This window comes from Ahaetulla prasina, chromosome 16, assembly GCF_028640845.1.
Source record: "Ahaetulla prasina isolate Xishuangbanna chromosome 16, ASM2864084v1, whole genome shotgun sequence".
Lineage (NCBI taxonomy): Eukaryota > Metazoa > Chordata > Lepidosauria > Squamata > Colubridae > Ahaetulla > Ahaetulla prasina.
Window position 1 is genome coordinate 615,750 of NC_080554.1, and position 13,257 is coordinate 629,006.

General features: G+C 52.1%; 1 protein-coding gene across 1 annotated transcript in view; it reads left to right on the top strand.

Moving 5' to 3' along the window:
* DAB2IP (DAB2 interacting protein) overlaps positions 1-13,257 on the top strand; it is a 63,509-nt gene that overhangs the window by 18,042 nt on the left and 32,210 nt on the right. The gene's annotated exons all lie outside the window — the stretch shown is intronic.

Genomic DNA, 13,257 nt, shown 5'->3' on the forward strand with positions numbered 1-13,257 from the left:
GGGGGCTTCGGGTGGGCCGTGGTGGCTCCGCCGGGTCCGTGCCGAGAAGGACGTGGAGGTTTTCTCGCTCTTGCCCGAGAAGGGCGTTTGGCGGCTACCTGGATTTTGGGGTGGGCAGGCGGGGGATTGGTGGGGGAAGAGGCTATTGCTCCGGTGCCGATGGAGCCCCCCGACGAAACCGAGCCGGGGGTAGGAGACCCGCCGAGCGGGGGGTCGGGGGAGCCTGGAGCCCCGTAGAGAAGAGGCGTGTGGCCGTGGCCGGATTATCCGTGGAGATGCGAGTGCCACACCCCTCCCAACTCTGAAGGGATCTTTGCTGGCGATTTGGTGCGCTACGGTTGGTAATGGGTGACCTAATTTTCTAATTTCTCTAGAAATGGGGAGGGGGCGGAGGAGGGACTCGCAGGCACAAGCCGCCTGGCTACGATGAGGAGTGGGCTGCAGCCCCCTCTTCCCCGCCTTTCCCACTGCAGTGATGGTCTTCCAGATGGGGGATACGTCGTCCATCTGCCCAGCCCCTTCCTCCCGAGACACGACTAGCTAGCTGGGCATTTGTCTCCTGTGTTGGGCACATCCTGCAAGGTGGCACCGGTTCCTTTTAAAAACCTGTGCCTGCTTTTGGGAAGGGGGGCAACCCTTGTGTCGGCCCTTCCTAAGCTTCCCCCCCAGCCCTTCCCCCCAGCCACTGTGGCCTCCTGCCACCCAGAGACGAGGGTCGTCCAAATGGCACCATCGCACCATGTTCTTAAACCAGCCTTTGGGCAGTGACTGGGCGCAGCAGCTGGTGCAAACCGAGATCTCTTGGCCCCGCGTTGTGATTGTGAGGGAAAAGCTGCTGTGATGTGCAAAACAGAAGGCCGGAGGAATGGGGATGGCAAGGGAGGGGCGATGGGGGGGGGGTCCTTGCAGAGACACAACCCCCCTTGTTTTATTTCCTCTTTCTTTTAAAAGTGGGGAGGATTTGGACAGGAGAGGCTACATTGCATACCTGAAGGTGCCAAACTGGGCCATTTGGTTTCTCGGTGGTCTGGCTGGTTCTGCCCAGGGAAGGTCTGGCTTTCTTGGCCCTGGTCTTTCTCCCCCCTCCTCCCCTTTACTTCCTGTTTACCGTCCAGCCAGCTATCCACTGGTCTCCTGGCTCTGTCTCTGCTTGCCTGGACCACGCCCCTGACGGCTCCTTTCATCCTTTGCAAGCAGCCCCAATTTGGGGAGGGGGGGGAGGCAGATGCCTGCGATGCAAGCTCTCTTGACATGGGAAGTTTCCCATCCCTCCCCCCTCCCCCCCATTGCTCCCCCTCGGCCGCCTTCTTCATTTTCCAAGGGTGCTGGCAGACTCCATCTTGTTGAGGGGGCTTCAGCACCTCCCCACCCCGCCCCAGGCATCTCTCAAAAGCACCAGGCATCAATGCCATTTTGTAATTGGGGGGGAGGGTACGCAAGTTGGGGGTTACGGGTGTTGCAAAGAGAATCAAAGGTCCAAAGCCAGCTGGGATTTGTGTGTTTGTTGTGGAATTTGACAATATATGTTTGCTTGTTGCTTCCTTTTCAACTCAAAACCTCCAGAGGGATTATTGACTTGGTGTCCAGTATTCTCTGTCCGCTAGGCAAGAAGAGGGGGCTGGAAGGGGTGTGCCATGGAAAGCCCACCCCTCAACAGCTTGAAAAGGCTCCATATAACCCCAAGCCCCGGTTAAAAATCTCCCTTTTCAGTCTTCAGCACAGGAATTTCTGGGAACTGTCCCAGGTAGAACTATGGAATAAGAGGAGACCTAGAGGTCATCTAGTCTACCCTAGAATTTTAAGCCAGTGGAAGAGAGTGGTTTGAAGCCCCAGAGGGGACTAGCACCCCATCCCTCTAAATTGGATTGTGCTGTGGATATTTTCTCCTAGTGTTTCAACCCAGCTCTCTCCTCCTCCAATGGAAGACCATTAAATGAGGAGTGGGTGGATTTTAGCTCAGCCAGGGGGCTGTTTGTGGGTCTCCCGCACTTGGCTTCTTCTGTGGTGTGTGTGTGTGTGTGTGTTTGGGTATGTGACCAGGCGGCCTGTCAGGTTTTTGTAGACAACGGAGGGGCAGTTGGAGGGGGATGCTTGGCCAGCCAGCCCCCTATCAATCCATGGGGCTGTCGCAGGGCTCACGAACAGTGAGCGGAGGAGTCTTTAAGCAAAGCTGCTTCTTAACAAGCCCTCCTGTGGTTGACTTTGGCCGTGGACGGCTGGCGTGGAGTCCTTATCCCACAAGCCGGGCGTCTGTCTGCTGTCGGCCCCTTGGCATCAGCTGCAGACCGAGGTCCCTGGGAAGGAAGAAACGGGGTCTTAATTGGAAGTTTTTGCAAGAGAGATGCTGTAACCCCCACTGAAGCCAGAGTGAGCTCAGACCCCTCCCCCCCCAAATCCATTCATTCCTGCCACCCTTTTGTGCAAAAGGACATATTTTGGGAAGGTGCCACTCAAAGAGAGGGAAGAGATCAGAAGCTGCTCCAGATTTATCTCCTTGGAGAACCAAATGGCCCGCCTGCCTTCCATGCCAGCCAGCTACCAGCCAGATAGACTATCACAGTCTATGGAAGATCCTCACAGCCATCATGGCTTCTGGCTCCCTATGCTGAAAGCCATCCTTTCGGTTTATCTCTCCAGAAGGGAAAGGAGAATTCGTAGAGCGGGCCGAGTGAGGGTTGGTTTTGGTTAGAGAGGCCTGGGACACCCAGGCAGAACCTGCCAGTAGGGCAGTCAAAGCCAAGACTTGTATAGAAGGCTGCCGGAATCAGGATCCTGGAGAATTCCCCCAAGGTGGTGGATGGGGCTCCTGCCAGGATGCCTCCGTTGGCCTGGTACCATCCTGCTCTGGCACGGGGCTGGCTGGCCCTGCCCAGAAAGGAATGTGGCTCTCCTGCAGCACCCAGAAAACTGGGGGTGTCCCAGGGGTTGAAATTCAGATCCTACTTGTTGGTTTTATGGCGGGAAGACCTGTGTTTTCAGCCTTTGTCCTCTAGATGCTTTGAGGCAGCCCCCCCATAATTGCGATCCTTGGAAGGCCCCAGGTGGGGAAGATGATGTAGCATCTCTCTTCTTTCACCCCCACTTCCCAGGAGGGGGCGCCCGCCTTTCCCGGGCCCTCCAAATTAATGGCAATTGACTTTGCAGCCATTGAGGCCCCGCCTGCTTCCCTGGCCTTTATTTGCCTTTGATATTTGCTCCAATTCCCGGACAGGCTTTCCTGAACCTGACAAAAATCATTCCCTGGTGACCAACAGAGGCAAAAAGACCAATAATCCACAGCAATCAATGGAGCAAGAAAAAGAGGTTTTCGGCTTAGGACAGAAGAAGCCCTGATCAGCAGTGTTTGTAAAATTCGAGTTTAGCTAATCCATCAGGCTGGGGATAATGGGACTGTGGAGGGCAGAATCCTATCCCCACCATTCGGCCTTCCCTGCCCCGGTGCTCCCCCAGGACCAGATGTTAAAATTGCAGGCTATTTGGGTCACAGGTTCTCGGTGCTGTGCAAAGGACGAGGGTCCCCCTGCTTCCCTTGTGCGATTTGCTTTGCGTTATTTGCTTGCAAATTGTGTTTTTAGTCCTGCCCAGCCCCAGCACAGTTTGTGCAGCTTGCAGAATTATGCACAGCAACAATGAAACACACCAGTCAGTGAAGAAACAGCACAGGAAGATCGGTGCGAAAAGGCCTCTCTCTCAGAATGCAAGTGAGATGATAGATAGATAGATAGATAGATAGATAGATAGATAGATAGATAGATAGATAGATAGATATAGATGGAAGGAAGGAGAGAGGGAGGGAGGGAGGGAGGGAGGGGGAGGAAGGAAAGGAGGGAAGCAGGGAAGGAAGGATGGATAGATGGATGGATAGATAGATAGATAGATAGATAGATAGATAGATAGATAGATAGATAGATAGATAGATAGATAGATATAGATGGAAGGAAAGGACAGAAGCAGGGAAGGAAGGAAGGATATATATATGTATATATATATTTGTTTTCTGAGGTTTTCGCGGGTGTTTGTATGTAGGTCTTTGGTTATTCGGGTTTTCTCCCACGTAAAATTGGAAGTGTCTTGGCGACGTTTGACGAAGTCTTATTCGTCATCTTCAGGCTTCAGCCGTGCTTCCCAGAAGCATGAAGCTGAAGCCTGAAGATGATGAATGAGACTTCGTCAAACATCGCCAAGACACTTCCAATTATATATATATATATATATATATATATATATATATATATATATGTATATATATATAGGTCTTTGGTAGCATTGTTCCCAGAAGCATGAAGCTGAAGCCTGAAGATGACGAATGAGACTTCATTGAAACGTCGTCAAGACACTTCCAATTTTACATGGGAGAAAACCCGAACAACCAAAGACATATATATATATATATATATATATATAGGGAGAGAGAGAGATCTAGATAGATAGATAGAAGGAGGGAGGAAGAAAGAGGAAGGAAAGGAGGGAAGGAAGGAAGGATATATATATGTAAATATATAGGGAGAGAGAGAGATCTAGATAGATAGATAGATAGATAGATAGATAGATAGATGGATTTTCAAAATATAGCTGTAAACATTCTGTGGTAACGTCTTCCTGGAAAAGTCCAAATTTCCCTTCTTTCTCTGCTTCCTTTGACGCAAGTGAGTGTGTAACTAAGCCAAGTGCTTTAAATTAAAGTATTGATCTCTTCCAGGGAAGCTTGGATTCTGGGTATGCTGAGATTTAATTTGAAAGGAAAAAACTTCTTAATTATTAGGAAGCTCTGCCATTTTTCTATCCTCCCCTCCCCCCCCCGTCTCCCCGTAGCCTTTCCCTTTCTTTCCCTCTCGGCGTGGATTCCCTTTGCCAGGGCTAGGCGTATCTTGGAAAGGAAAAAAAAGGCTGCGAGTGAATCAAGAGCCCCATCCCTAAACTTTCCCCTTCTCAAGCCAACCGGGTTTTTTAACAGCCAGGTGAGGGAAGGCAGGCTGTGGACGCCTGATTGACCCACATTAGCCTGAGGGGCAATCCCTGGCAGAGGGTCCAGGAAGGGCTGGCTGAGACTCTCCTCCATCCCTGGTCCCCTCCTGGGGAGCAACACCTGCGCAGAAGCTGAGAAAGGGCCTGGCTGGGTTTCTGCAGAGCAGCTGCCAGCCCGTGTGAGCCATAAGAGCCTTGCAACTGGCTGGGCAGAAAGCCTCCCGCAGCACTTAGCCCTCATTCGGCTCTTGGAAGTCACAGAGGGGGAGTTGAGGGGTCTCTTCTGTTTTGGGGCGCAAGGCCTTCTGAGCCGCCCTTCTGGCCAGGGCAGGAGCCCACCACTGCCCCACGGGGGAGCAGGCATCAGGTTCAAGGCATGCAAGAGGCCGTGCTCTTACTACCTGAAGTGTGCCAGTCCTGCAGCTTCCTCACCCAAGGCCACTTGTGGGGATGGGACGGGGTGGGGTGCCCAGAGGGAAAAGGGGTCAGAGGAGGACTCAACAGCCCCTGGAGGTTCCCTGCTCTGCGTGGGGGAGGCGCCTCCATTCACCTTGCAGGGCGTCTGCAAATCTGCTGCCTTAATGGAACTCACTGGTGCGAAGCTTCTCCAACCAGAGAGTTAATTACTGGTCTTGAATTAATGACCGTCTTAAAAGACGATTGTCAAGCAAGGTGAGGAGGGCGGACCAGCTCTGCCAGAGGAAAGGCCTGGAGGGGGAAGGCCCTTTTTCCCACTGGGAAGGACTGGCAGGTACTTAATGCTGGATTGAAATAAAATTCACACACACACACACATATATACACACACACACACACACATCCAGCCTTACAATGACATCTGTCAATAGTTTCCAAACCTTGTTGAGTGTCTGAATCTGGGGGGGGAGAATAGGAACTCCATTCTCCTCCTCCTCCTCCTCCTCTTTCTCTTCCCCTCTGCAATGGCAAATATCTCTGATCCCTTTTGTGTCCCCTCTTGGACCGCTTCACAGCACAGAAGTGAGGACTTATGGGAACGCAGATGTCCCTATTGTCGGCTCGGAGTTGGAGGCAGTTTTTAACAAGCCCCCCCCTCCCTTCTGGCAATTCACAGCCACCCTCTGCTCGTGTGGCTGAATGTGCCAAAGAGAGAAGCAGGGCCGGGCAGGTGGGGCTCATTTGTAAGCGCCAGCAGGCTCGGCCTTTGTCGGAACAAAGTTGTCTGGAGGGAGGGAGGGAGGGAGGGAGGCCTAGCAAAGTCCTGGCACTTTGGCCCCTGCTGGAGAAGGCCAGTCGGCTCCAGATCATTGAAAAAGTTTAGCAGGAAAATGAAGCTGTAACCTCAGGGCAGTTGGCTCCAAAGGCAGCCAGGGTTTGGGTTGAGGATGGCGCAGAATGAGGAAGTCAGGAAGCCGAGCTCCTGCCTCATTTGACCTGCTTTGATCTGGGGTGGGATTGTGGGGCTCCTGGAGGCTCAGTTTGTCCCCCCCGCACAGCCCAGGTTAAGACAGGATGCGTACCTTGATGAACGTATCTTTTCTTTTATGTACACTGAGAGCATATGCACCAAGACAAATTCCTTGTGTGTCCAATCACACTTGGCCAATAAAATTCTATTCTATTCTATTCTATTCTCAATGTGAGAGGAGCAGTGAGGACAGGAAGGAGAACCTGCTAGTCTTCCCCATGGATTATTGCAAAAAAAATTGGTATTCTTGGGTGACTGACCCTGGAAAGAGTTTCTTCCTGTTCCCATTTCCCAACTCACTCCTGTAGTACACAGCTGTGCTGCTCCCCACCCCCAAGTGCACCCCAACAGGCCCCAAAGCCAGAGCCGGCTGCTCCTTTGCTGTGAATGGTGCTCAGCATGCCCCCCCCCCTCGCGCCTTTTTTGTGACTTGTACTTTGAAAGGCTCGCATGCATCCCAGGGAGGCTGAGCTAAAGCGGGTGGGGAGCTGGGTGGAGTTCATTCCGGTTTATGCCCAGGCAACCTGTTCTCAAGACCCAACAGGTCCTGCAAGGATGGCCCAGCTCCTCCACTGCATGCACTGTCCAAGGTCCTGATGGGATTAAGAACCATCCAGGAATGATGGCCAAGGGGCAGTTAGCTTCCTGCCACTCTCTGGACGCTGGGCAGTGCCAAGCCAGAGATGAGGAATCGCTCCCCTTCTAAACCGCCTCCCTGCCTCCCAGATGAAGCCAGGTCTCTGCAGGCCCTTCCTGGGGCCCCGAGAAGCCGAGCGTCCCCTTCGGCTGAGCCGGAGGGTATGCAGGGAAGGCAGAGGCTCTGCCCTGGACAGCCTGTGCAGGAACGTTGGGCTAATTGGATCTGTGCGTCTCGCAATTAGCGGCAGGATGGATGGTGGCCGTTCCTGACCTTTCTCTGTGTGAGCCAGGACATTGTTTGGACGTCCTGCTTAATTACAAAAATGAAGCCTTGTGCTTCAGAGGCTGCTGACGGCCCCTCCCTGTCACTGGCTGTAATTTCATGAGACAAGGGAGCATTTCTTCAACCAAGGGCAGAAGGCTCTGCCCACCCTCAAAATTGGCAGGAGGCGCTTCTCTTTCCTGCTTCATCACCTGATGCTTGCAGTCCTAAGTCCCCCCACCCCACAAAGGGGATGTCTGTCTGTCGCCCTTGGTCCTGCCAAGGCCTTGCCCGGCTCCGCAACTCTTTCTAAGTGTTGTTTTGAAGAACCAAGAGACTAGTCCTTATGGACGTAGAGCTCTGGCTCTTGCTACAGAGTGACCGTGTGGAGCAAAGTTTCCATTTTTAAAGCAAATGCATCTGCATGGTCTTCCTTTAATGCCACTGGTCCTCTTTTGGAAATAGACCCCAAATCAGTCAGAGAATCATTTCAGCCACTTCTAAAAGATATGATGAAGCTGCCCTCCGTTCGGTCTTCTTCCCTGACCAAGTCAGTGTCTGGAGGCCGATATTTACACTCATTTATCACATCACTGAGAACTGGAGGCTGTCTGGGTTGGTCTCTTGAATCGTTTCTGTGCATTCTGGTTGCAAAATATTGGGACGGTGCCAGTGCGTACAAATGTATCCCCCCCCCCAGCTCCCTCCCCCAGCTGCCTTAGCAGGCAAAAATCCTCCAATCCTCCTCTAATTTTCCTAAGATTAAAACATGAACCCAGCTAATTAGTTTTCTTTTGAAAAGCTGCCCCATGCAAAATATTTCCTTGTGTTGTTTCCCAGCACAGTAAATTGATTTATAATCGGCCGTTAATTCTTTATAGCCTACAATTTGCAGAAGCAAGGATGACAACAAAATGCATTGCACAAATGCAGCAGGGGTGTGTGTGTGTGTGTGTGTGTGTGTGTGTGCGCGCCCATGCCCCTGCTCACTTGGGTGTTGGGGGAGAAGGCCAAAAAGGACGGAAGGAAGGAAAATAAAATGCTTAGGGAAGGGGGAAGGAAGGAAGGAAGGATGGAAGGAAGGAGAGAAGAAAGGAAGGGGGAAGGGAAGGAAGGAAGGAAGAAAAGAAAGAAAGAAAAAAAGAAAGAAGGAGTGGGGGGGGAAGGGAAAGGAAAGAAGGAAGGGGGGGGCAGGTTGAGATACAGGTGTGGAGGCCAAGTGGGGATCTGGGGATGGGGATCCATATATGCAGATGGGCCTTTGTGTCTGCTCCTCCCCAAATGGTCTCAGAAGTTTTATTTTGCTGGACAAAAGAGATGGTGATCAGCTGGCGAGGAGGGGAGGGGAAGGACTTTTTATGGCCCCTTCCTCTTTCAAAGGCCCAGCTGCTATTCCAGAGAGGCTCTCCTTTGCAAACCTCAGCCAAAGTCCTGCCAGCTGACCATCGACTCCAAATTCAAGCGGGTCTCCTTCCCTTCGCAGGAACCGCCTTCCTTCTCCTTCCTCCGTGGCCTGGAACCACACCTGCCCCACAGGCTACAGGCGTGGCTGCAGCAGGGCAGTCGGGCCAGACGTACGATCAGCAGGTTCCCGCAGGTTTTGGCAAAATTAGATTCCTTGGGTCCTGTTTTGAAGGGAGCTGCTTGTCCCCCTGTTTCCTTGAGGCTGTCTGGAATGAGCTTGTGTGTCATAGATCCCCCTCCGAGGTGGGGGCTTTTTCACCTGCTCAGAGATGGGGGGCTGCTTTAAACCACCAACGATGCTGTGGGCGAAGAGGAGCCCCTTTCTGCAGCTGAGGTCTGGGGCGGGGGTTGGAAGTCACTGAGCAACAAAGGCTCCCTCTCTCCAGCTCAACTCACCTGTGCCTTTTCCTCCCCCCCACTCTTACTGGCTCACATCATGAACCCTAAATTACCACAAGTTTTTAGGATGCAATCATCCAGGAAATTTAATGTATCTTCTAGTCCAACAGGGGTGCAATATCGAGTCCGTTCTTGCAATAACACTTTGCTCACGCGCTCCAAAGCAGCCGGCTGGGAAGGCTGAGAAATGCGCCTTCGGATAATTCTGCTGGGGAAGGTGTTGGACCGGGGGATGGGGAGGGGGGGAAGAAGGGGAGAGGCTTTGCATGAAGAAGGAAAAATTAGAGAATGAGATCATAATTGGAGATGAAAAGAAACGAGGCAGAGGAAAGTCTTGGAAAGGAAGGAAAACGCCTTCTCTGCTTCAGAAGCGTTGGGGATGAGAAACCGGACCCTGCCCCACCCATCCCGGCCCATTCCTTTCCCCACAGCTTCACTCTCACTCTGGTCTGGAAGCAGAGGCCACCCGGTCAGTGGCACCGGACCCCACTGTGAGCCACCAAATGCCACGAAGGAGCCACAACTGTATGGCCAGCTCTGGGGGCCCTACAAGTGGGAGATGAGGAGGTTTAAGTAAAGAAGCCAACCCTCTCTTAACACGCAGCCACCATTTCCTTCCCTGTGGCCCTCTGACCTCCTGGTGCCCTGCAAAATGCCAAGGCACACCCGAGAATTCCGGTCTCTGGGCTGAGCGTCAAGGGGCGGCTGGGTCTTTTGGTGCTGCAGTCAAAAGGGGGCGCATTGCCCAGCTTTGCAGGAAGGTGTTTTCTCTCCCCTCCCTCCCTCCCTCCCTTCACTCAAGGCCTTTTCCCCCCTGATAATTACTTTCAGATCTGAGCAGATGTTCTGGGTTAACAAGTATCTGTATTTTTGGAAGGCAAAGTCAAAGGCGTTCATTAAAAAAAAGAAGAAAAAAAATCCCTGTTTTATGCAAACTCTCATTGACCTTGGATAATAATTGAGCCTCTTTCCCCTCTCCCTCCTTTTTCAAGAAAGAGGGTTAAAGCCCCGAAGTTCCTCTTTTTTTTTCTTTCCTTTTTGCTTGAAAGAGGCGAGGGAGAGACCTTTGGCGGCCTCAGAGCTTCAGAGGTGCCTTTTAAGACTCCAAGTGCGGAAGGGAGATATTCTTGCCTCTTCTCCCTGACTTCTGAATTCCTGATGCCATGTCCGGAAGGCATCGCGCGGTGCTTGAAAAGCCTTCGCTGGACGTGAGTTTGCAGCTAAGTAGCTGCGGAGGTAAAGGCTGCAACCTGGTTGGTTTGAAGGCTGAACGGACCTGTGGCTGCTTAGCTTTGCAGCCTTTGAAACGGCCTCCCAGAATCAAGCAGGGCCAACTGGGAGGGTCTCCAGCTTGGAAAACCTGGTGCCGTTCAATTGTTTAGGGCTAAGAGGGGCTGGAAAGGATGGGGGTTGAGCACCTTTCCCTCCCAAATCCTGGAGTCATAGGAGGAAGTGACGTTTTGGAGAACCTCAACAGGGCTGTATATATTGGCCTTGCATAATAATGTATATCATTAAGTGTTAAATTTGTACCCTATGACTATCATTAAGTGTTGTAAGTGTCGTACCTTGATGAAGGTATCTTTTCTTTTATGTACACTGAGAGCATATGCACCAGGGATGGGTTCTATTTACCTTTACTACCGATTCGCATTGTGCCCCGCACAGAAGCTTCTGTGCATGCGCAGATCACTTTTGATGATGTTTGGATCAGTGGGAGGAGCCTCCCGCCAGTTTTACTACTGGTTCTATAGAATCGGTCCAAACCGGGGGCAACCCACCCTTGATACACACCAAGACAAGTTCCTTGTGTGTCCAATCACGCTTGGCCAATAAAAAAATTCAATTCTATTCTATTCTATTCTATTCTATTCTATTCTATTCTATTCTATTCTATTCTATTCTACTGTGCGTGGGTCTGTCTTTGTATCAGAAGCACCTACAAATTGTAGGCATATAATAACATCCAACCCTGAGCAAAACCGGTCATAGAAACCTAGCAGTAGCATGTGGAAGAAGAATGGAGAATAAATAGGTTTAAAACTGCAGGATCCAATTCGGGGGTCGGTCAGTGGGACCAGAGGCTTATTAGTCTTCCGAGCTTTCGGACTCATGCTGGAGCCCATCCTCAGGGAAATTCTCAGGGACCCAGATTGAATCCTGTAATGTTACCCTGGGACACGAATATATGTGCCTTCTTTCGTGAGGATCAAAACTGGACGTTCATTTTCTTTGACCTTCCTACCCCGGAGTGCAGTCCATTTAGTGGTGGTTCTGGAATCTGGACCAGGCAGCAGGCAGTGGTGTGGTTGTGCCCGGTTGCCCGTGGGACTCTTGACCGGCTTTCCATAGTTCCAGGGTGGTCTGTGGCAGATGAAATGCCATTGAGGGAGGCCATCCTCCAGGGGTGCTGGAGGTGTTGCGGCAGAAACAGGAAGGGGAGCCTCTCCGGCTTCCGATCCCCATAGAAGGGGTCAAAAACGACCCCAAAGCAGGAATAAGAAATGGACTTTTGGGCAAGTGAAAAGTGGTGATCTCCGCCTGCTTCCCTCCCGAATTAATTATGGCTGGTGATGAGGGGACTCATTTAATCTTGGTAACTCGATTGCCCCCCAGGGACGGCTTGTTTTGCTCGCTGCTCTGTCGGCTCCGCCCTGCTCTGTCAGGCTCCCCAGAGAGGAGCAGGAGTGGCTGGTTAGGATTGGGGGTGGGGGACACCCTCTTGTCCTAATCGAGCAGGCTTCTGCTTTCCTCCTTGGGCACATCCGGCGGAGCCTCCCTGTGCAAGGGCAGCCAGCCTGTTGGCACTGTGCTCGCCCTGCCTGTGGCCTTCCCCGTGGGGGTGTCTTGCCTGGAAGAGCTTGTTCTAGGTTGGCCCCACAGCCTCGCACTCAAAGCACCCCCCACCCAACCCCCAACAGGCCTCAGGTCACAGCAGCACAGCCTGCCTTAGGCCGGCTGCCTTTGTGTGTGTGTGTGTGTGTGTGTGTGTGTGTGTTTCGGCTACCTGCTGCGTCTGTGCTGGATGATGCAAGAAACGGCGAGAATAAACAAGCACCTCTGATATGGGAAAGAACAGCAGCCCCCACCCAAAGAGACCCTTCAGGTTGCCCGTAGGGTCTCCTCCCCCTCGATGTAGCCCCCTCCATAAATGTGCCAGCTCCACTTTGGGAGCAATGGAGTTGACCCTGTGACATGTGGGAGTGGCGCCCAGGTGGCCCAGGGAGGCCTCTTGGCATCATGGCCCCCAAGCAACCGTCCCTCCAGGCCATCCGCACTCAAGACCCAGGCTCTCCCGCCTCTCTCCGGAGGAAACTCTAAAGGAGCGTCAATAATTTCCACCCCACCTTAGTTTTAATCCTTCCAACAATCTGCCACGTAGCTTCAAAAGCAGCTGCCCTGGTCACAACCCGGAACCAAATCTGGTGAGCTACCATCTATTTGCAGAATATCCCAACTTTGCTGACTTTCATTTTTTGTTTTGGGGTGTGTGTGTGTGTTTATCATGCAAATCCAGCCAACAGATTGACGCAGTAGCCAGGGTGTGTGAACAGAGCCACTGAGAAGTTGTACCGATTCTGAGGAGCCGTGATGTAGTTAGGTAAGGGTTTCTCAGGCTTGGCTGGGAAATTCTGGGAGTTGAAGTCCATACATCTGCAAGTTGCCAAGATTGAGAAACATTCGTTTTAAGGTCGTAGGTAACCAACTATTTGAGCCCTGTAATCTGTAACTTCCAGCCCTCTGTGTTTTGGATTTTAGCGTGTCGTAGAGAGCCTGCCATCGTGGCTTATTCTAGGATCTTGGCTAAACAGGACGTGGCTTAGGAGATGGGCCTGAACTGCCCCTGTGCTGAGCCCCGGAAAGATGTGGGGCCCTTGCAGAGCAGGGCAGGTGGAAGGAAATGAACTGTTTCCCCGTGTTTTTTGGCTTGCCGGGGAGGCTGTCCGTTTTAGCAAGTTGACAAGCGAAGCGAAGATGCCTCCCAGCCAGGAGTTGTGGGAGAGATAATGTGCTGATCTAGCTCTCCGAGAGATTTATCCTCCTGAGCAGGGAACAGGTCTGCTGCCTCTTCCAGGTAACA